This window comes from Hylobates moloch, unplaced genomic scaffold (assembly GCF_009828535.3).
Source record: "Hylobates moloch isolate HMO894 unplaced genomic scaffold, HMol_V3 SCAFFOLD_4, whole genome shotgun sequence".
Taxonomy (NCBI): Eukaryota; Metazoa; Chordata; class Mammalia; order Primates; family Hylobatidae; genus Hylobates; species Hylobates moloch.
The window spans coordinates 89,739,430-89,760,598 of record NW_026652279.1 but is presented as its reverse complement, the minus strand read 5'-3'; the positions used below and the strand labels follow the sequence as shown (position 1 = coordinate 89,760,598).

General features: G+C 44.5%; 1 long non-coding RNA gene across 1 annotated transcript; it reads left to right on the top strand.

The window, feature by feature from the left end:
* Positions 1-417: 417 nt before the first annotated feature.
* Positions 418-18,049, top strand: LOC131383189 (uncharacterized). The gene is made up of 3 exons (XR_009213012.1): positions 418-461; positions 8,975-9,099; positions 17,903-18,049. It is a non-coding gene; the product is annotated as an uncharacterized LOC131383189 (long non-coding RNA).
* Positions 18,050-21,169: the final 3,120 nt, after the last annotated feature.

Here is a 21,169-nt window from a genome sequence, read left to right as displayed (position 1 = left end):
GCGCCTTGCATGTTGGGATGTGTAGTCCTGGCCGCAGTGCTTGCTGGGACCCGGCTTTGTCTTCTGGGACTCGGGGGAGAGGCTGGGCTGGGTTCCGTCTGGCGCTTTTGCGCGGGTTCCCTGGCAATAAGCGTCATTTTGTTCGTTTGTTTTGTATTCACTTCTATTATCGTCTGGATTACCCCGACAACTGGTGCGTTACGACTTAGGAGAAGGAACACCAGTTTAAACCGCTTATAATAAAAGCAAAGGGGTTAAGTGTTCTTGTATTCATCAGGCAGCAGGATGATCTTTTGTGGAGTAAAACGTCAGGTTTTTTTTTTTTTTTAAGGAATCGATTTTTAGTTGTGACGTCATTTGGCAGGCTGTCCACGGTATCACTTTCTGCTTATTTTTAATAGGTCTGATTTAAGCCGACGCTGTTCTACTCTGCCACTCCTAGCCATAAATTGGTACTGTGTGTAAGTTTTGCTTCTTGTTTGATCTGAAGCAGCTTTTGTTTCTTTCCCTCAAAAGCGATGTCCCCCGTTAACTTTTGTTCAGTAAAGAGACGGTGTAAGAAAAGGTGGAACTGTGTTGTTGATAACTATCAGGTCTTTTATACCCTTTTGCATCTTTTTAAGTTTACTTCTGGTCCCTGAGTTTACCTTATGTCAGGCACGTGGAAGTATAAGCACAGTTCAGATATGTTATTGGATAAGCGTGTAATTGAATAAGGATTTGTAACCTAAAGGTAGAAAAATCTAACTCATAAAGAGTATGGGAATTCCTCCTTGTCTATCAAAACAAGCTGGTTAAGTCAGAGGCAAGGCGAAAGGCCCAGGTTTACGTTACATGTAAATTGTATGTGCTTTTGCTAGTTTTCCTGCCACTTAGGTGGCTTACTTAACATGCTTCAGTTAACTCACCTTTAAAATGAGAGCAATAATAGTTATCACGGGGTTGTTGTGTTCTGAAATTTGGACTTATAGTTAGCTGTAACTATAAGTTATTTTTGTTATGCATCCCAAAAACTTGGTTTCTGTCCCCACCCCCCGCCCACCAACTTTTTCTTACATATCAAAACCTTATAATAAAATCCATGGAGACATAGCAATTTTGAACAGAAAGAACCTTTGAGATTATTTGGTCTGCTTCCCACATTTTAACTGCTATACGAAGAGGAGACATGAACAGTTCTCAGTCTTTGGAGCCAGATTTGGGTCAGGTTCAAATCCTTGGCACTCTACTAAGATGTTTTATATAAAGTACAGCTTGTAATGGCACCAGGCCTCCTGGAGTCAGACATCATGGGCTTGAATCCTAGCTATTCTTATTTGTGAGCTGTGTGATCTTGTGATAATTACTAAGCCTTTCTGTATTCCACCTCATAGTGTTTATGTAATGATGGAAACTGTATATAAAGCACTAAACATATATCGTTAGTAATATTACCTATGTACTGTCTGTCATCTTTGTCAAATTCCTCTTTGCCCTCTGTTTCCTCGACTGTAAAATGGAAGTAATACCTATTTTTGCTAGGATTTTGGAAGGATTAGATATAAATAAAACATATGGTATGGTGGTATTTAATAAATTGTAATAGAAGTAATACCATTCAGTGAAAGTCAGTACAAACTTTAATCTCGTACTGCTGTGGATGTGTTGTGTAGTCATGTTGTAGCCCCCTTTTATTTAATCGATTCACCTTAATTATTCAGCACAACAAGTAAGTGATAAGAGGTTGTAAAATCTACCATATTTATTATCTAATTGAAATTCTTAGCTGGGCCAGGCATGTTGGCTCACATCTGTAATCCCAGCACTTTGGGAGGCCGAGGCAGGAGGATCACTTGAGCCCAGGAGTTTGAGGCAGCAGTGAACTACGATCACTCCACTGCACTGCAGCCTGGGCAACAGAACAAGAGCCTGTCTCTAAAAATAAAAAAAAACAATAATAATTCCTAGCTAGGTGCAGTGGCTCATGCCTCTAGTACCAGCTACACGGGAGGCTGAGGCATGTGGGTTGCTTCAGCCCAGGAGTTAAAGTCCTGCCCAGGCAATATAGCAAGACTATTAAAAAAAATTCACTTTTATCACTTTATTATATTTTATTATTTTATATGTTTACTTTATATATTTTTATCATACATAGAATTTATCACACTTTCTGTCGTAATGTCAGAAATTTTAAAATGAGACTTGGACCAAATAATGACAATCCCTACAAATCCTTGTTATATAATTATGAATCCAATTATTAGGTTTCATGCCGTATTTGTTTTAGAGAATAACAAGAACCTCAAAATTGGAAGCAGAAACAGACCGCTTCCAAAGAACAATAAAACAAAAATACAAAATTAAGAAAAGCCCAAACAAAAATGCCATTCAAAGAGATAATACGCAGTAGATATAAAAAACTATGCCAAGCTTCCTTGAAAGGAGGAAGAGATGGGCAAAGGAGGGGATATGCAGATAGAGTAATATACATGAAAGTGCATATGACCTTGAATTTCTGGTATCAACCAGTACGGCAGTCTTCTCTATAACCAGCATAATGCCAGGTGCTGGAGGGTTACAGAAGTAGTATAAAACTTGTTCTAAATCAAGATGTGTTTTGTCGCTTCTCTGCAATGCTGGGGCATCATGAATACTCAAATTATCTGAAATCTTGGCCATTTGAACCTTTTTCAATATTTGCTTACCAAAAGATTTTTGTTTTCTTCTTATATATTAACCTGAAAATGTATCCTTTAAACCTTAATTGGTTCTGCTAAAACCTATTTTGTCCTTATTTTAAGTTATATTAGAATGATCATCTAAAAATAGGAATGCATGGGGAAATCACGCAGGGAGCAGTGACTTATAAAAAGGTACACCTAGAAATAAGTATGTTTTGTCTGGTAGGACATGGAAAAGATATGTAAAATCTTGTTTCTTTTAGCCTAAAAAGGATCATATTTTGTAATAAATGTGGTAGACAAAAACTCAATGTGTAGGAAAATGTTCATGTCTGCCCCCTAAACTCACTGTGAGCCACTTTCCCATTGGAATACCGTGCTCAGGCACACTGGCCCCCTACTCCACATCAAGGTGTTCCTTTATTCCTCCTCCTAGAAAATTCCTCAGGCTCCTGGCTAGGCCAGTTCCTCATCCTTCAAGGCTCTATTGAAATCTTCACCATTTGTAGAGAAGGTTTCTGAATGCCCACCTGGTAAGCACATTACCCTTCCCCAAAGTACACCCAGTTTTTGTCCAGTTAAGGAGAAGCTGGTGCCAGCCCAAGCGCGGAGGGTGGTCACTGTTTGGCTTAGGCCAATCAGCACATCTTATTCCCCTTGGTCACAGTCATTGGTTCAGGGATGGGCAGATGACCTAGGCAGCCCAATCAGGGTGACTCTCAGGGCTATGGTTTAGAATGCCTGGGTATGAGGGTATTTCTCTGCCCCTTTCCACCCCTTTCCTTCCACTCCTTCCATCTTCTTCTTCCTCCAGGTGCTGTTGTGTGAGGTGGTGAGGCCCAGAACCATTACGACAACCTTACTATCATCCTGAAAAGGAAATGACACATGGAAGTGGATAGAACTAAGAAAATTAAGTTGGAGCCTAGGGCTGAAGTCAGTCTTGAGACCCACCCTACCTCTAGATTTAAGTTATGCCAGCCATACATTTCCTCACCACTTAAGCCAACTTGAATTGGGGTTTCTGTTACTTGCTACCCAAAGCAAGTAACCTCCTCAGGAAGGTCTTTCATGACCATATTACCTAAAGCACCTCCTGGTTCACTCTCTATTATTATCCACTGATTTCCTTCACAACATGTACCACACTCTATACTACAACATATAGCTGCAGTGATCTTGGGGTGTGTATATGTGTGTGTTACTTCCCTTCTTTGATTGTCTGACCCAGAGGGCAGTGACTGTTTTTCTTCTTTATAGTGCATTGTAGATGCTCAATCAATATTTGTTGAATAGTTGAATGAAAAAACAATCTTATTGGGAAATGCTTTTCTCTAATGCAGCGTTTCTCAGCCTTGGCACTGTTGACATTTTGGGCTGGATAGTCGTCGTGTGGGCTGTCCTGCGCCCTGAATAATTAACTGCATCCCTGGCCACATCCCACTAGATGCCAGCAGCAGTGTCCTGCTCTTCCTCCCACGCCCCCCACACCACCACCACCTCACCCCTGGCCCAATTGCAACAACTGAAAATGTGTCCAGACCCTGCCGAATGTCACCAATGGACAAAGTTCTCCCTGGTTAAGAGCAGTAGCTTTGATTTAAACCTAATACAAAAAGGGCAGAGTCTCAGAATGTGTTTGAAAGAAAATAGAGCACTGTTTGATTTCTGAGCCACAGAGGCCAAGAGATGGGAGAACGGTAACCCAGATCTGAATGAGTCAGAGAACTCCAACCTGTATTAGGTTACAAGAGGAGGGACACATCTCTCATTTGGCTACAAGACATGCCTGCTGTTGTACAAATGTGCACTGCCTGTTCCAAAAAGGTAATATTGAACTGTGGTTGAAAGTATTTTTGTGATTATCTATTATTTCCTTAAGAAAGGTACATATAATTCACTGTTTTCCTTTGCTTGGGTTCTTTTTTTTTTTTTTTTTTTTCCGAGACAGAGGCTTGTTTTGTCACCCAGGCTGGAGTGCAGTGGTGCAATCTCAGTTCACTGCAACCTCCGCCTCCTGGGTTCAAGCGATTCTCCTGCCTCAGCCTCCTGAATAACTGGGATTACAGGCGCCTGCCACCGCGCCAGGCTAATTTTTGTATTTTTAGTAGAAACGGGGGTTTCACCATCTTGGCCAGGCTGGTCTCGAACTCCTGATCTTGTGATCCGCCTGCCACGGCCTCCCAAAGTGGTGGGATTACAGGTGTGAGCCACAGCGCCCAGCCACCTTGGCTTCTTTACTTATGAAATAATAATTAGAATACCCACATAGTAACTGAAAATTATTAATTCTTATATTCATAGTTACCTTAGCCATTCTATCGTAGTAGAAAGGAGGAAGAAAGTTAATATTTGGATAACCAGGATCATTGTTGCCCTACATAATCTGATTTTCCACCCTGAAAACTAAATTTACATACCAGAAATAGATTCCTCTTCTTTCCTTTGTTTCTTCAGGCACATATGAAAAGAAGGAAAGGAAGGAAGAGTTAGTATCCTGTGTCTTTTCTATTCCAAATTACGATGAGGTCAATTCAAAGTCCTTGTACATAAAGATGAGTCATTTCAGTACAGACTCTTTAGGTTTGCTGTGTTGAGAAAAAAGCACCTTCATTTTGGTGGGAAAATAGCTACAAATTGTTGGTGTATTTTCTGTGGGTCAAAGAGATTCTGAAACCAGGATGTGTCTGAGCTCTCGAGACATATTATTACAGATGCCCTCATTGGGTAGGTCGTTAAACTGTTGGAACCAAGGGTGCATTCAGTTCCCCTAAACTAATTAATAATCCACTAGGGAGGGTGGGAGTGGCAGAATGAAAAACATTGTGGGTACCTGTTTTTATTGAGCGCGTCAGACTATTCTTACCTCATTTGTGCCAAGTGAAATGAAATTCCTCCTTCCGGACACTTCGAAAAACTGACTATCTGATTGCAAAGGTACATCTTGGCAAGAATGTATATAACCACTTGTCTAGTGGTGGATGACTAGAATAATGTGGAGAGACACAACTCAAAGCCATACACATTACAGTTGCTTTATTTAATTCCTTGACATCAATGGGAAAACAGCAAAAAGGGAATTTCTTGCCTATTCTGAACGATGAGGCACTCAAATTATTCTACATGCCTTTCAGCTGCTTTCCACACCAGCAAACATGAGGTTAAAATATATTGAGAGGAAGGAGTAAAACATTGGAGAAGATGAGACTTCCTAGAAAAAAATTCAGTTACTCTTAGAAAGCTAATATTGTTGATGAACAACACTGAAACCAGCTTTTAAAATTCTGAAATGTAAGTTAGACCCAAAGATCTGTACTGAAATGACTCACCTTTATGTACAAGGACTTTGAATTGACCTCATCATAATTTGGAATAGAAAAGACACAGGATACTAACTCTTCCTTCCTTTCCTTCTTTTCACATGTGCCTGACAAAACAGTTACAATTCTGTTTTTCCGGAGGAAGTGTGTAATTTGTTACTTTCATTAAAGAAGCACACTCTCCATAAATATGTTAGTCCACCTTATTTCCTGCTTACTAAGGCTCTCTTAGCCTTTCACCATTGAACAACTCTTTTTATATTTTGACAATATAAATGTCTTCCCCTTTGTCTCTGAAAAGGGGGAATAGGGTCAGCCCAAGACAAAAAGGCAGGAGAGTGTCTTGAGCTCCTTGTCCCTGCCATGTCTCCAGCCTCTGTCTCTCCCACGCCCAGGCAGACACCCTGCTGGCTGGTGCCTCCCAACTCCCAAAGCTCCTTTTGCTGGGTTCTGCTGTGCCATCCATGCTTACGCATCTCTCTGTGCCCAGTGCCCTGCACTGAGCCAGGTGTGTAGCCAGCCCTCATGCTGTTAGCTGCTGTTAAATGCCAGCACCCCACCCAACTCTGTTGTGGCTCCTCCTACTGCCAGCACGGCTACCTCATCAAACAGGTGCTCCCAATCATTCCCAGTCATATGAAAAAAACAAGTCACATAGATTTAAGTTTCCACTCCCAGAATGGAGATATTAAATAAGTTCCACTTAAATAAAACCAGATTCCCTAGTTGGTTATATTAAAGGCTGCATAGGAAGATATCCAAGGGGCAGGCTAGGCACGGTGGCTCATGCCTGTAATCCCAGCACTTTGGGAGGCCGAGGCAAGCAGATCACGAGGTCAAGAGATCAAGACCATTCTGGCCAACACGGTGAAACCCCATCTCCACTAAAAATACAAAAATTAGCCGGGCTTGGTGGCGCACACCTGTAATCCCAGCTGCTCAGGAGGCTGAGGCAAGAGAATTGCTTGAACCCAAGAGGGAGAGGTTGCAATTAGCCGAGATTGTGCCACTGCACTCCAGCTTGGCAACAGAGCAAGACTCTGTCTCAAAAAACAAAAAAGGAAGATATCCAAGGAGCATATGGCTCTGTAGGACTCTCCCTTACATTACCATGGTCAGACTGGCTGGGTGCATAAGAATCTTTGTGGTTCCCTCCCAACAGCTCCCCACTGCCCCCTCCACCCCCCAACTCCATTCCTCTTGAGAAGAAAGGGGAGTACTGCTCCATGCTCCCTGCTCTGCTCAGCTGCCTCTGATTTCTGTCTGAGTTGTTCAAACTTTAGGGCTTATATATTGATTCCCCCAGGGGCTGTGAGCTCCTGAAGACTGTCCTTTCTCTTTTCATTTATAGGCCTTTGTTGAATGAATCAAAAATTGCTCCTTTCCTTTTCCTTCGTTTCTTCCTGCCTTCCTCCCTTTCTCTCTTCATCATTTATTAATCATTCATTGTTGGTTGTGTCTCCTAAATGCCCCAGAATGAAAATCCCTGACCTACCTCTGCCAAGGTTCTTTTTTTTTTTTTTTTTTTTTTCTGAGACGGAGTCTTGTTCTGTGGCCCAGTGGCACGATCTCGGCTCACTGCAACCTCCACCTCCCGGGTTCAAGCGATTCTCCTGCCTCAGCCTCCCGAGTAACTGGGACTACAGGCATGCGCTACCAAGCCTGGCTAATTTTTTGTATTTTTAGTAGAGATGGGGTTTCACTATGTCAGTCAGGATGGTCTCGATCTCCTGACCTTGTGATCCGCCCATCTTGGCCTCCCAAAGTGCTGGATTTACAGGCGTGAGCCACCACACCCAGCCCTCTGCCAAGGTTCTTAAGCCATACATGCATGTTCTCTTCCTATCTGATTTCTTTGTGGCCTGCCATGGCTAAGAGGCCTAACCAACAGAGGGAGCCAGGCCTTCTTACATCATCAGCTGCAAGAAAGTGAAAGAAGTGTCCTTCCCTGTTTGCTAGAAAAAACAACAAACCAGTCCTCCTTTTCCCCACCAGGGACCTGCACTGGCCTTTCTGGGCTTTCCAATGGGGGGACAACTCATTAGGAGGAGGAAATCCACTCTAGACTATCGCCTTTGGTGGCAGAGATGAATAAAAAAGGTTTTTCTTCTTCTCTGGAGTACTGGAAGCTCGACCCTTACTACTGTGACCTATGGCATGTCCTTGAGGATCACATTTGTCTTTGAATAGACCCAGAACTCTTCCCTGGGGGCAGAGTACCATTGTCTGTTGTTGTGTGTGAGGAGACGTGAGGGTACTTGGCAGGGATGGTGAGTGGGGACTATAACATTGAGGAACCTTGGGCTGTTCCTAAAGTGAGGCAGAAGAATAGAGTCTGGAGGCAGGGAACCTAAGGCCGATTTAGGCTGATTTCCTAGAACTAAATCAAAAGGAAAACCCCAACTTTGCAAGCCCCTCCCTCCTTTTCCTGAATGGCAGACAAAAAATTGAAAGTACCCCTGATTGGTTGCTTTCCACAACCAATCAGATGTTTGCATAGGAATGCAACTTTGTAACTTTGCTTCAGCCTCTTGATTGCGGACCACTACTTCATTTGCATGGGGTGTAAACCAGGTGGCCAATGGGAAATCTCTAGAGTGTATTTAAGCTCCAGAAAATTCTGGAACTGGGGCTTTGAGCCCCTATGCTAAGACCCATTCCCACCATGTGGAGTGTACTTTTATTTTCAATAGATCTCTGTTTTGGTGCTTCATTCTTTCCTTGTTTTGTTTGTGCATTTTGTCCAATTCTTTGTTCAAGATGTTAAAAACCTAGACACTCTCCACCAGTAACAAAAGGAGGAATCCAAGGACCTTACTGGCTTTTTGGAATAGCAGTAGGTCTCCATGATATTAATTAGGATAAAATAAAACCAACATGGCCAAACCTTTATGGTTTTAAATGTCCTGATAGATTACATAATGAAAATACCTATTAGCCTTTGACTTGAAATGTTTTATTCTAGCAAGTCACCTTCGCACTTTCCTCATACAGAGTGATCTGGATGAACTCCTACAATGTGGCAGCCATTTGCTTTGTGCTGGAGATACCATGACGAACAGCCCACGTTCCTGCCTTCAGGAAACTGAAAGGGAACCAACTCTCAGAACTGCAGCAAGGTTAAGGGCCTGGGCAGCTGTACTGTGCATTTGGTATTATAGTAATAGTCATAAGACAACCCTCTAGACTGTGTGTGGAGTCAGGCAGAGCTGGGTATAAATCCTGGCATCCTCTCTTGGGCAAACTGCCTAACTCCTCTAAAATCTTACCAGTAAGATGTGGGTAAGAAATTCTACCTTGGCCAGGTGCGGTGGCTCACGCCTGTAATCCCAGCACTTTGGGAGGCCGAGGCAGGTGGATCACCTGAGGTCAGGAGTTCAAGACCAGCCTGGCCAACATGGCGAAACCCTGTCTCTACTAAAAATACAAAAATTAGCTGGGGGTGGTGGCGGGCGCCTGTAATCCCAGCTACTGGGGAGGCTGAGGCAGGAGAATCGCTTGAACCCAGGAGGTGGAGGTTGCAGTGAGCCGAGATCGCGCCACTTTACTCCAGCCCGGGCAACAAAGAGCAAGACTCCATCTCGAAAAAAGAAAATAAAAAAGAAATTCTACCTCATTGTGGTATTGTGGGGACCAATTAATAAAGTAATATCACCTAAGCCAGATGTCTTCCATTAAAAGGGCACACAATAGCTGACAGCTATGGTTGTTATTGCTTTGATTACTAATGCTTGGTTACCTAAGACACTTCCAAGTCACTTCATTCCCTTCATAACCCTCTCCCAGGATTATGAGAGAGAACAGCAAAACTTTCCTTATCCTCATCTTTCATATTGTGCTGTTCATATTGCATGACTGCATATATAATTGATAGTCCACAAATTTCAAAAAAACTACATATATCTGTGTGAATATATTTGCAGATAATTCTAAATCAGAGAATCAGATTTTAGAGGGGAGGTCAAAATACCTCCATTCCATTGTGAAAAATTCATAAGAATATTCTGAATACCACAGATTTAAAATCTATCACTGTCCTAGAAAGGTTAACTTTCTTTTCTTTACCTTTATTTCTATGACATTGTTCTTTTGGCCCTGTCTCCAGTGTTATTTGATAACACATTATATTTCTGCTCAGTGGATTGCTATAGTGATGTTGGTACATGTTCTAAAGGGATATATAGTATCATGCACTAAATGGACTAGTCCATGCACCTTTGTTCAGCACTGGAAATTTCCCAAGTCTATTCATTCATCCATTCATGCAACAATTATTTGTGGAATTCCTTCCATGGAAAGCCATCATGTGAAAGTGTTACAGTTGATTCAAGGATCATTGTCAACAATGAAAAATGTTTGCCTGCCTGCTGGGGCAAGAGACCTAAAGATGTATAATGCAGCAGATGACAAGGAGCTGTAGGGGAAGCCAAGGGCATAGGGGCCAGAGAGGGCTGTGTTCAAATCTCACCTCTCTCACTTTACCTGTGTAACTCTGGGAAAAAGTTTAAGCTGTCTGAACTTCATCATTTTCATCTTCAAAATGTGGATCTTCCATCATTCATTCAACAACCATGTCGACTTTGTGCTAGGTACATCTCCCTGTCATTTATGCTCTCTTGTTAAATTCTCACTACAGTTCTCTAAGGTATCTAGACAGTAGTTCCTCAACAGATGCTATTTTATCGACCCCGTACTTTTAATGAACATATTAATTCAACAAACTTTGCGTGCCTGCTATGGGCCATACCATGAGCCAGGAGACATATGGCCCTAAGAAAAAAAGAGTTAAAAACTGTGCCTCAAGCTTCTCAGTCTGGTTGAAGACACACCCATAAACATAATTATCCAATGGAATCGTTATAATGACAGCTCTGTGAACAGAAAATTTTTGGACACAGAAGTGGGACACATAGCTCACCTGGGCCAAGGGTGTGGGAAGAGGGAATAAGGTGGGTGACACTTGAGCTGAAATGAGTAGGATGGAGGAAGAGGACTCCATTTCTCTGCCAGAGTATGCAAATACAGGAGATGAACAAATACATATGCGGATTAGGTTAGCGATTCTGAAGTGCAAGGGTCAAAATAAGGAATGAGCAACAATGATGTAATAGGTGAGCCCAGCTCAGAAAGGCACATACTAAAGATGTGTTTCCAGGTAGTCTCTGAGTACTAAAAGATTGGTAAGTGTTCCAGGGACCTTTTTGCAGTAGCAATGGCTCCCCAGGATATTCATCATGACAAAATAAAACCAATATGGCCACACCTTCATGTTCTTAAATAGGTTCTTACAAATTACATCATGAAAACACCTATTGACTTGTAATTTTTTTCTAACTAGTCAGTTCTTCCTCAGACAGAATAATCTGGATGAGCCTAATTCCTCTGGCTTGGACTTTTAAAATCATGTTGGCACTTGGGCTTGTTCCTGTAGCTGGTTGGCGCAACCTTCTAATAATACCAAGATGGTGTTTTGTGTCCCTGACTGCTCCTAGAAGAGGGTGACCCACTGCCCCCCAACTCGGGCCACTCACTGTACCACTGACTCAAACCCAATTCAATGGCCACCCCAAGCAGGACCAGGGATGAGATTTGACTGACTGCAGACCCGGAACCACCACAGCTAGAAAAGCAGTATAACCATGAAAAAGAAATTTCTGCCAAAACATTTGTGAGCTAAGATTACACACAAGTACGTTTCAGACTAGAGGAGTTGAAACATAAATAAACTGTAGAAAGGAGCATGCTAATGCAGAGAGTGGGACTCCTAGAAATGTGAATTTATTCTCTTTGCCACCCAGGGGAGCCAGAGACTCATGAAAATCTTACACAAGCTGTCAAAGTTATGAACCAGGGCAGGGAAAAACAGTATATTAGTTTGGATTTTTGCAGTTGCAGGCAACAACAACAAAAAAATCAGCCAACCAACAAAACAAAAATGAGAATTTACTGATCCACATAATTTGGAAGTTTTAGGGGGCATCTAGTTTAGGCTCAGCCATATCCAGGAGCTCAAGTGACATCCTCAGGACTTTCTCTCTGCCCATCTCTCAGCTAAACTCTGCTCTGCGTTGCTTCCCTTCTTAGATGGGTCTTCCTTATGTAGGGGCAAAGGCAGACCTTGCAGCTCCAGGGTAACATAGTTCTTACTGTAAGAAAGTCACAAAGAGACCAGGCATGGTGGCTCATGCCTGTAATCCCAGCACTTTGGGAGGCCAAGGTGGCAGATCACTTGAGGTCAGGAGTTCAAGACCAGCCTGGCCAACATGGTGAAACCCCATCTCTGCTAAAAACACAAACATTAGCTGGGCATGGTGGTACATGCCTGTAATCCAAGCTACTCGGGAGGCTGAGGCAGAAGAATCACTTGAACCCGGGTGATGGAGTTTGCAGTGAGCCAAGATTGTGCCACTGCACTTCAGCCTGGGCTACAGCGGGAGACTATGTCTAAAAAAAAAAAAAAAAAAAGAAGAAGAAGGGAAGAGAAGAGCCAGTGAGTGTGACCTGGTACCTGAAGTCACTGTGCAGAGTTATCTGCCCAAGCTACTGGTGAGGATGATGGAGAATCAAACCACCAGGCCCCCAGCATTTCTGCAGAATGGGCAGGGATGGTGCCTCACAGACATGCCAGGCAGGCAGAAAAAATAACGCCCATGACAGCTGGCGAGAAGCGATTTTCACTTACTGAGCACCTCGGCACAGTGCTGGGTGCGATGAATGTCTTACGTCACCTCCTAAGGTCCCTCTTAGATAGGTACCTTCTATTATCATCCTCATTCTGCAAATGAAAGTAAAGCTCAGTTGGATTAAATAACTTCCCTGAGGACAACCAGTAAATGGTAGAGCCAGGTATTAATGACCAAAACCCTTGCTTGATCAAACAGGCAAGAAAAGTGAAGGGGAAGGGGCACTGGCCTCAGCAGACTGGGAGCCACAGAGGTGGTGGGTGGGGACGCAGGCAATGTGAGAAAACAGAACAAAGTGCTTTAAATAATTTCTTCCCTTTCTTCAGCAGAGCCTAAGCCACAAAATCTCTGACAAGTAAGCCCTGGTGAATGGGGCACAGTTTTTGTTCTATTAGGAGAGCAAGTTGGCTGGGCGTGATGGCTCCCGCCTGTAATCCCAGCACTTTGGGAGGCCAAGGTGGGCGGATCACGAGATCAGGAGATTGAAACCATCCTGGCTAACACAGTGAAACTCCGTCTCTACTAAAAATACAAAAAAAAAAAAAAATTAGCCAGGCATGGTGGTGGGCACCTGTGGTCCCAGCTGCTTGGGAGGCTGAGGCAGGAGAATGGCATGAACCCGGGAGGTGGAGCTTGCACTGAGCTGAGATCGTGCCACTGCACTCCAGCCTGGGCGACAGAGTGAGACTCCATCTCAAAAAAAAAAAAAAATTATGGGGATGGGATGGGGTGAGGCTTCAGGATTCTGGGTGGGACAGTCCTCACGTCTGAGCTCATACAGAGCAGATCACTAACCTGCCTCTGGTAAAGTGGCCCTGGAGGGGTCTGAAAGCAGCCTTAGGTGGTGAGTCCAGCCCTAAGACGCTCTCCTATCCTGTGGGGCCTTCAGCCTTCAGTTGCTCAATCTCCCTACTAATTGAGACCAAGCTGCTAAATATTGTCAGAGGGCTGCGCTGAGACCAGTGGAGGGTGAGCAGCCCACAGAGATGAATCTGGAGGCCAGTTGGGGCAGAGAAGGTGACTGACTGGATGAAATGAGGATTAACTGCATGTAGAGTGTGTTTGACTTTAAACTGTGAACTAGAGGTCTCTGGAAAGGGTTTGTAATAAGAAAAGTTGGCATTTCAGTTTCTCCTTGAATTGAGGGCAGTGTTCAGGAGTACACTAGGCAGTGGAAAATGAGATAATATCCAGAGCCGATGTGACCTGGAGGCAGATGAAAGCTGAAGCCAGAGGAACCCAGGCCTCCCTCTTGGAAATGTAATCCATCTGTGAGTTGACTCTAGTTACTCTAGGAGCATGGGCCAGGCCGTGCAGTAATTAGTTTTATGCTATTTGCATTTCTAAGCTTTCTTTTTATTTTACCTAAGACTTTCAAAAGACTATATTTTGTTTTAGTTGTGCTGCAAAGAGAAAAGGTGGGGGCAGGCTTTTTGTGAGCTGTGTTGGGGTTGATGGTATTTGGAAGGCGCCGAATGTCCCCAGGTCCTGTCTTGCCACAGCCACCTCCTTGAGTTTCTATAGTAAACAAGGTCAGGCAAAAAAATCTCTACTTCTGGGAAGCTTTTGCCTTAAACTCCAATGTGGAAATCTGGTGTGGTGGCGGAGGGCTAGCTGCAGACCAGAGCGGCCTCTTGGGCTTTCTCTCCACTGGATCCACACACATTTACCACACTCTGATATTCATTTCTTCAACAAGCATTCATGAGTGTCTACTAAGTTCCAGGCGCTATTCTAAGCCTTGAGTATTTGGCAGTAAGTAGCAGACAAAACCTCTGCTTTTATGAAGCTTACTGATTGATAGAGTTTGGGTATTTGTCCCCTCCAAATCTCATGTTGAAATTTGATCCCAGTGTTGGAGGTAGGGCCTGGTGGGAGGTGTTTGGGTCATGGAGTAATCCTTCATGGATGGCTCGGTGACATCTCAGAGGTAATGAGTGAAGTCTCCTGAAAGAACTGATAGTTAAAAAGAATGTGGCACCCCTCCCTTCTCTTGCTTCTTTCCTCTCAACATATGATGCTGACTCCCCTTCCCCTTCTACCATGACTGGAAGCCTGCCTTACCAGAAACAGATGCTAGTGCCACGCTCCTTGCACCGCCTGCAGGTCCATAAACCAAACAAACCTCTTTTCTTTATAAACTAAAGAAAAGAGGTATTCCCAGCCTCAGGTATTCCCCTGTAACACCACAAATTGACTAAGGCACTAATGTTCTGACAGAGGGAGATGGATAAAACAAAACAAAAAAAAACAGCTTGTGGTAAGCACCACGAAGAACTAAAGCAGAGTAAGGGAGCAGGTGGTGGTAACCAATGAGCAGAAGCCTGAAAAGAGTGAGGGAGTGACCTGCAGATAACTTGGGGAAAGGGATTCTAAGCAGAAGGGAAACACATGCAGAAGGTGCAGAGAAACCTGGTTGGCATGTTCTTTGAGTAGCAGGAGGCCTGTATGCCCTGAATGGAGAGGCAAAGGCAAGTGTGATAGGAGAGGGGGTCAGAGAGGGCAGTTGGGGTCATCTAAGACCACCTAAGGCCTTGTAAGACACAGTAAATCTTTTATTTGCCTCTGAACGAAATGCAAAGCCATTGTAAAGTTTTGAGCAGAGGAACGATGTGGAGAGGTGAAGCTGGCTGGGCTTCTGGGTTGGGTGGGGACTTGGAGAACTATTCTGTCTAGCTAAAGGATTGTAAATGCGCCAATCAGCGCTCTGCATCTAGCTAAAGGCTTGTAAATGCACCAGTCAGCACTCTGTAAAATCAGACCAATCAGCACTCTGTGAAATGGACCAGTCAGCACTCTGTAAAATGGACCAATCAGCACTCTGTAAAATGGACCAATCAGCAGGATGTGGGTCGGGCCAAATAAGTGAATAAAAGCTGGCCACCCGAGTCAGCAGTGGCAACCTGCTTGGGTTCCCTTCAGTGCTGTGGGAGCTTTGTTCTTTTGCTGTTTGTGATAAATCTTGCTGCTGCTCACCCTTTGGGTCAGCACTACTTTTTTGAGCTGTAACACTCCATGCGAAGGTCTGCAGCTTCACTCCTTAAGTCAGTGAGACCACCAACCCACGGGGAGGAACGAAGAACTCTGGATGCGCTACCTTTAAGAGCTGTAACTAACACTGCGAAGGTCTGTGGCTTCACTCCAGAAGTCAGTGAGACCACGAACCCACTGGGAGGAACGAACAACTCCGGACTGGGCGCCACCTTTAAGAGCTGTAACACTCACTGGGAAGGCCTGCAGCTTCACCCCTGAAGTCAACAAGACCACGAACCCACCAGAAGGAAGAAACTCTGGACACATCTGAACATCTGAAGGAACAAATCGGGGACACACCATCTTTAAGAACCTAACACTCACGGCGAGGGTCCCCGGCTTCATTCTTGAAGACAGCGAGACCAAAAACCCATCGGAAGGAACCAATTCTGGACCCAGTGATATTCATGATTCTCCAGTGCTCACTGTGGGTACTACATGAAGTCTAGAGCAGTGCTACCCGACAGAAATATAATGTAAGCCCCAAATGCAAGTTGTATATGTCATTTTAAAGGTTCCTAGTAGCCCCATGAAAAAGTAAAAAGAAATGGATGAAAATAATTTTAATATACTTGACTGAATGTCATCTATCTATCTATCTATATATATATATAGAAACGGGAGTGTTGCTCTGTCTCTCAGACTGCAGTGCAGTGGTGCCATCTAAGCTCACTGCAATCTCTGCTTCCCGCATTCAAGCAATTGTCCTGTCGCAGCCTCCCGAGTAGCCGGGATTACAAGTGTCCACCACCATCCATCCCTGGCTAATTTTTTGTATCTTTAGTAGAGATGGAGTTTCACCATTTTGGCCAGGCTGGCCTCGAACCCCCGACCTCAGGTGATCCACCACCTTGACCAAAGTGCTGGGATTACAGGCGTGAGCAACCACACTCAGGCTATATATTTTTTAATACACAAAATCTTTGGAATCTGGTGTGCATATTACACTTACAGCTACATCTCGATCCAGACTCATCACATTTCAAGTGCTCAATTCCCAAACTCGGCTCGGTACCATATGGTACTATAGTACAGGTTCACACTATAGGGGGCCGGGTGAACACGGGGTCCCCAGGAAAGATGCTCTTCACTGGTCCAGACGACAGATAATGACGAGGCGAAGGGCAAAAGCACTCCAAGGATGAGCAATTCATTAAAAAATAGTTTTTCCTAAGGCCTAGGGTACACCTTGCTGACTTTCACCCCTGCTCCCTGCAGGGAGATGAAAGAACCCTATCCAGAACAGCTCCAAGCATACCTGTGACGGCATACTGGAAGAAAACAATCTGAAAGAAGACATAAGCTGGCTTAGAGTCTGCCATCCATCCTCATCACACTCCACACTTTGGAGGCACCGCCACCTCTTCATCCTCCCACCCCCCATTATCGTGTAGAGCTTGACCTACCTTAGCAGCACTCTTTCACAAAGTGTCCTCTAAGGAGAGGGGAGGGGAGGAAGCCCTATTTTTCCCTGGAGACCGCAATCTCTTCATTCTGTTCTTGGCTTTGTAAAACAACTAAATTTGAGAAGTCAACAACTAAATTTGTTACATGAGAAGGCCTTATGTAACAAACTGCATCCTAGTTTAGTACTTAATCTAACTGAAACAAAAACAAGAACAGAATGAGGAGATTGCGGTAGCCAGCGAAAAATAGCGCCCCCTCCCCTCCCCTCTCCTAAAAAAAAAAAAAAAAAGCAAGCTCGGCCTCCCGGGTTCACGCCATTCTCCTGCCTCAGCCTCTCCGAGTAGCTGGGACTACAGGCGCCCGCCACCACGCCTGGCTAATTTTTTTTGTATTTTTAGTAGAGACGGGGTTTCACCGTGGTCTCGATCTCCTGACCTCGTGATCCGCCCGCCTCGGCCTCCCAAAGTGCTGGGATTACAAGCGTGAGCCACCGCGCCCGGCCCTGAAAGCCTAATTTAAGGGTATACTCTTGTAACAAATTGCTGCGTCTTAGCAAGTCACAGCAGCTGAACTTCAGCCAATCACAGGTGGTAAAGGACTCAAAGCGAAAGGCCAGCTGTAGCCAATTAAGCAGACTCTCTTCCTCACTTCCGTTTTGTGTCCATAAATGCTGCCCGACCACATTGTGGGCCAGAGTGCTTAGTACCTGTCTGGCTCTGAGGGCTGTCCTATTGAGAACTGTTCTTTGCTCATGTAAACTCAGTTAAATTTAACTTGTCTAAGGTTTTTCCTTTTACAGCTTGTTAACCCCAATGCACTGGATGATCAAGCAGAGTCCCACCAACTTTCTGTTGCTCTCCAGAGGAAAGATTAGAGGAGAATTCCGGGTGCCCATTCTAGGGCAACATAATTTTCATGAACCCTTTCCTCCATTGAGAAAAAAAGACATATATGTATGTTTAGTATTGGGCTGGTAAATAGATGTCTATACTAACAGATTTGAAAATTTTCGGCTGGGTGCGGTGGCTCATGCCTGTAAACCCAGCACTTTGGGAGGCCGAGGCAGGTGGATCACCTGAGGTCAGGAGTTCCAGACCAGCCTGGCCAACATGGCAAAACCCTGTCTCAACTAAAAATATAAAAGGCTGGGCGCAGTCTCATGCCTGTAATCCTAGCACTTTAGGAGGCCGAGGCGGGTGGATCACCTGAGGTCAGGAGGTTGACACCAGCCTGGCCAACATGGTGAAACCCGGTCTCTACTAAAAATACAAAAATTAGCCCTCCGTAGTGGCGCATGCCTGTAGTCCCAGCTACTCAGGAGGCTGAGGCAGGAGAATCACTTGAACCCGGGAGGCAGAGGTTGCAGTGAGCCAAGATTGCACCACTGCACTCCAGCCTGGGCATCAGAGCAAGACTCTGTCTTGAAAAATACTAATAATAAAAATTAAAAACAAAACAAAACAAAAATTAGCCAGGTGTGGTGGCAGGCACCTGTAGTCCCAGCTACTCGGGAGGCTAAGGCAGAATTGCTTGAACCCAGGAGGCGGAGGTTGCAGTGAGCCGAGATCGGGCCATTGCACTCCAGCTTGGGTGACAGAACAAGATTCTGTCTTTAAGAAAAAAAAAATTTTCTTCAATATGAAACTTGTTTTTTTTTCTTTTCTTTTCTTTTTTTTTTTTTTTTTTGAGGCAGAGTTTCACTCTTGTTGCCCAGGCTGGCGTGCAGTGGCACGATCTCATCTCACTGCAACCTCCACCTCCCATGTTCAAGCAATTCTCCTACCTCAGCTTCCCAAGTAGCTGGGATTACAGGCACGCGCCACCACGCCCAGCTAATTTTGTATTTTTAGTTAAGATGGGTTTTCTCTCTGTTGGTCAGGCTGGTCTCGAACTCCCAACCTCAGGTGATCCACCCACCTCGGCCTCCCAAAGTGCTGGGATTATAGGCGTGAGCCACCACGCCCAGCCTTTTTTCTGATTTTAAAAGAACATATTGTCAGGAGCCACTAAAAGAATTATGAACCCTAGGCACCGTGCCCGCCATGCCTAATAGAGAAGTTGGCCCTGGCCCTTTACAGAATTGCCCTCCCCATCCTTTCTGTGCTGCTTCCACCCTCCCAAATCAGTAAAGTGGGCATTTGAGCCCCTCGAGGCCTTTCTGAATGTCTCTTAAATGTGGCTCCAGCGGCCTCTAAGGTGGATCAAGACAAGGCGTTCATTGTTATACTCGGGGTCCCACTCTGCAACAGGCTGAGGGGTCATCAATAAACCATTTCAATGCCCAACTGTGTTTTCCTGGCAGGTTTATATAGACAGCACTGGTATGAATCTAGTCCAAGTAATACAATGCTTTGTATGTGACTTTGTGTCACATGTGATATTTTAACATTATGGACTCTGATTTTTTCTCACAGAAAACATTAAAGTGGAAGAGACATACAAATGATGTACTTTTTCCATTTTCCCCTTTTCTATGCAGTCTAGCCAGACAGTCTCAGGTGCCTGGTAGTCTAGATTCTTGATTTAATGGCCCAGCCTGAGCTATTAGCCACTTCAATTAATGTTAACTCCTTCAAGGCCGGGTGTGGTGCCTCATGCCTGTAATCCCAGCACTTTGTGAGGCTGAGGCTGGCAGATCACTTGAGCTCAGGAGTTCCAGAGCAGTCTGGGCAACATGGCAAACCCCCCCGTCTCTACAATAAATAAATAAATAAATAAAATATTTGGTGGCGCACGCCCGTAGTCCTAGTCATTTGGGGTGCTGAAGCAGGAGGTTTGCTTGAGCCTGGTAGTCCAGGCTGCGGTCACCACCTGCACTCCACACCACTGCACTCCAGCCTGGGTGACAGAGCCAGACCCTGTCTCAAAAAATATGTGTATATAACTTCTTCAATTCACTTATACTTTCCTTCTCCTTTCAGGCACGCTGTGTGGTAGCACTTTCCATTTAAATTTGTGCATGGCTATGTGATGTCCTTTGGTCACTAGAAGATGAATAGAAACGTCCTGTGTTACCTCTTGGTGAAAGTCTTTAAGGCAGTGTGCAATTATGTTCTCTCTACCTGCCTTGGCTTCACCATGTTGCAGATGGTGCAGGCGGAGGCCTGTGTCTCTGAGAAGCCGAGGTCCTGACTGCCTGAGATGAACATGTCCTGTCAGCAGAAAATAAGCCTCTTTTTCAAAGATTTATTCAACAATGAAGCATAACCTAGCCCAAAACACTTCCATGGTTGCATTTCTTCATTTCCAGGTCTCTTTTGTGTCTCACTTTCTGAAGTTCTTGGGATCAACATAGAAGGCAAGAATGCAACAGCACCCATTAGATTGTAATGCTGTTTATCCATATGCAGTGGCATGCTTGTGGTGACCTTTTCTGTGAATGCATGTAACACCCTCTTGCTATTGAACTCACATGTGGCCATACAACTTACTATGGCCAATGAAATGGAGCAAAAATGATATGTAATTTGCTGTGTTTTCCCCCTTTCCCATAGCAACTTTTAAAGTCTCAGGAAGAGGCTGCTATGTCATCCTGGGTCATAGAGTCAAGGTGACATGAGCAGAACTGCACCTGGCCCTTGATGGTGATGTAGGGTAAGAGAGAAACACATCCTTATTGTGTAAGCCTCTGAGAGTATGGGGGTCATTTATTACAACAACCTGATATGTAACACAACATCAAACCCACACAATTTAGGAAACCCAAGTAAATCGCAGAACTCAATATCCATGTGATGAGCGTTCTCACAGAAGTGTGGCCTGCTGGCCTGATTGGTTAGGTTTAAGACCTTCCTGGGCCTGTGCTCCACTACTTGTCCTAAAGATCAGGACTAACAGGTGACATTGTCCTGTTTGACTTCCGGCCTCCACAGGGCCTTGCTCCGAGGCAGTGCATCATTCCTGTTTATTTGACTGCCTGGATAGGTGGACTCACTCTGCGTGTAGACCCAGCCATGTAAGATTTGGAAGGGAAGGAATAAAGAGCAGGAGACTTCACTCAAACCTCCTGACCTGCACCACATTTATTCAGCTTAACTATTAATCTGGCAATGGGGCCTTCCTAGTT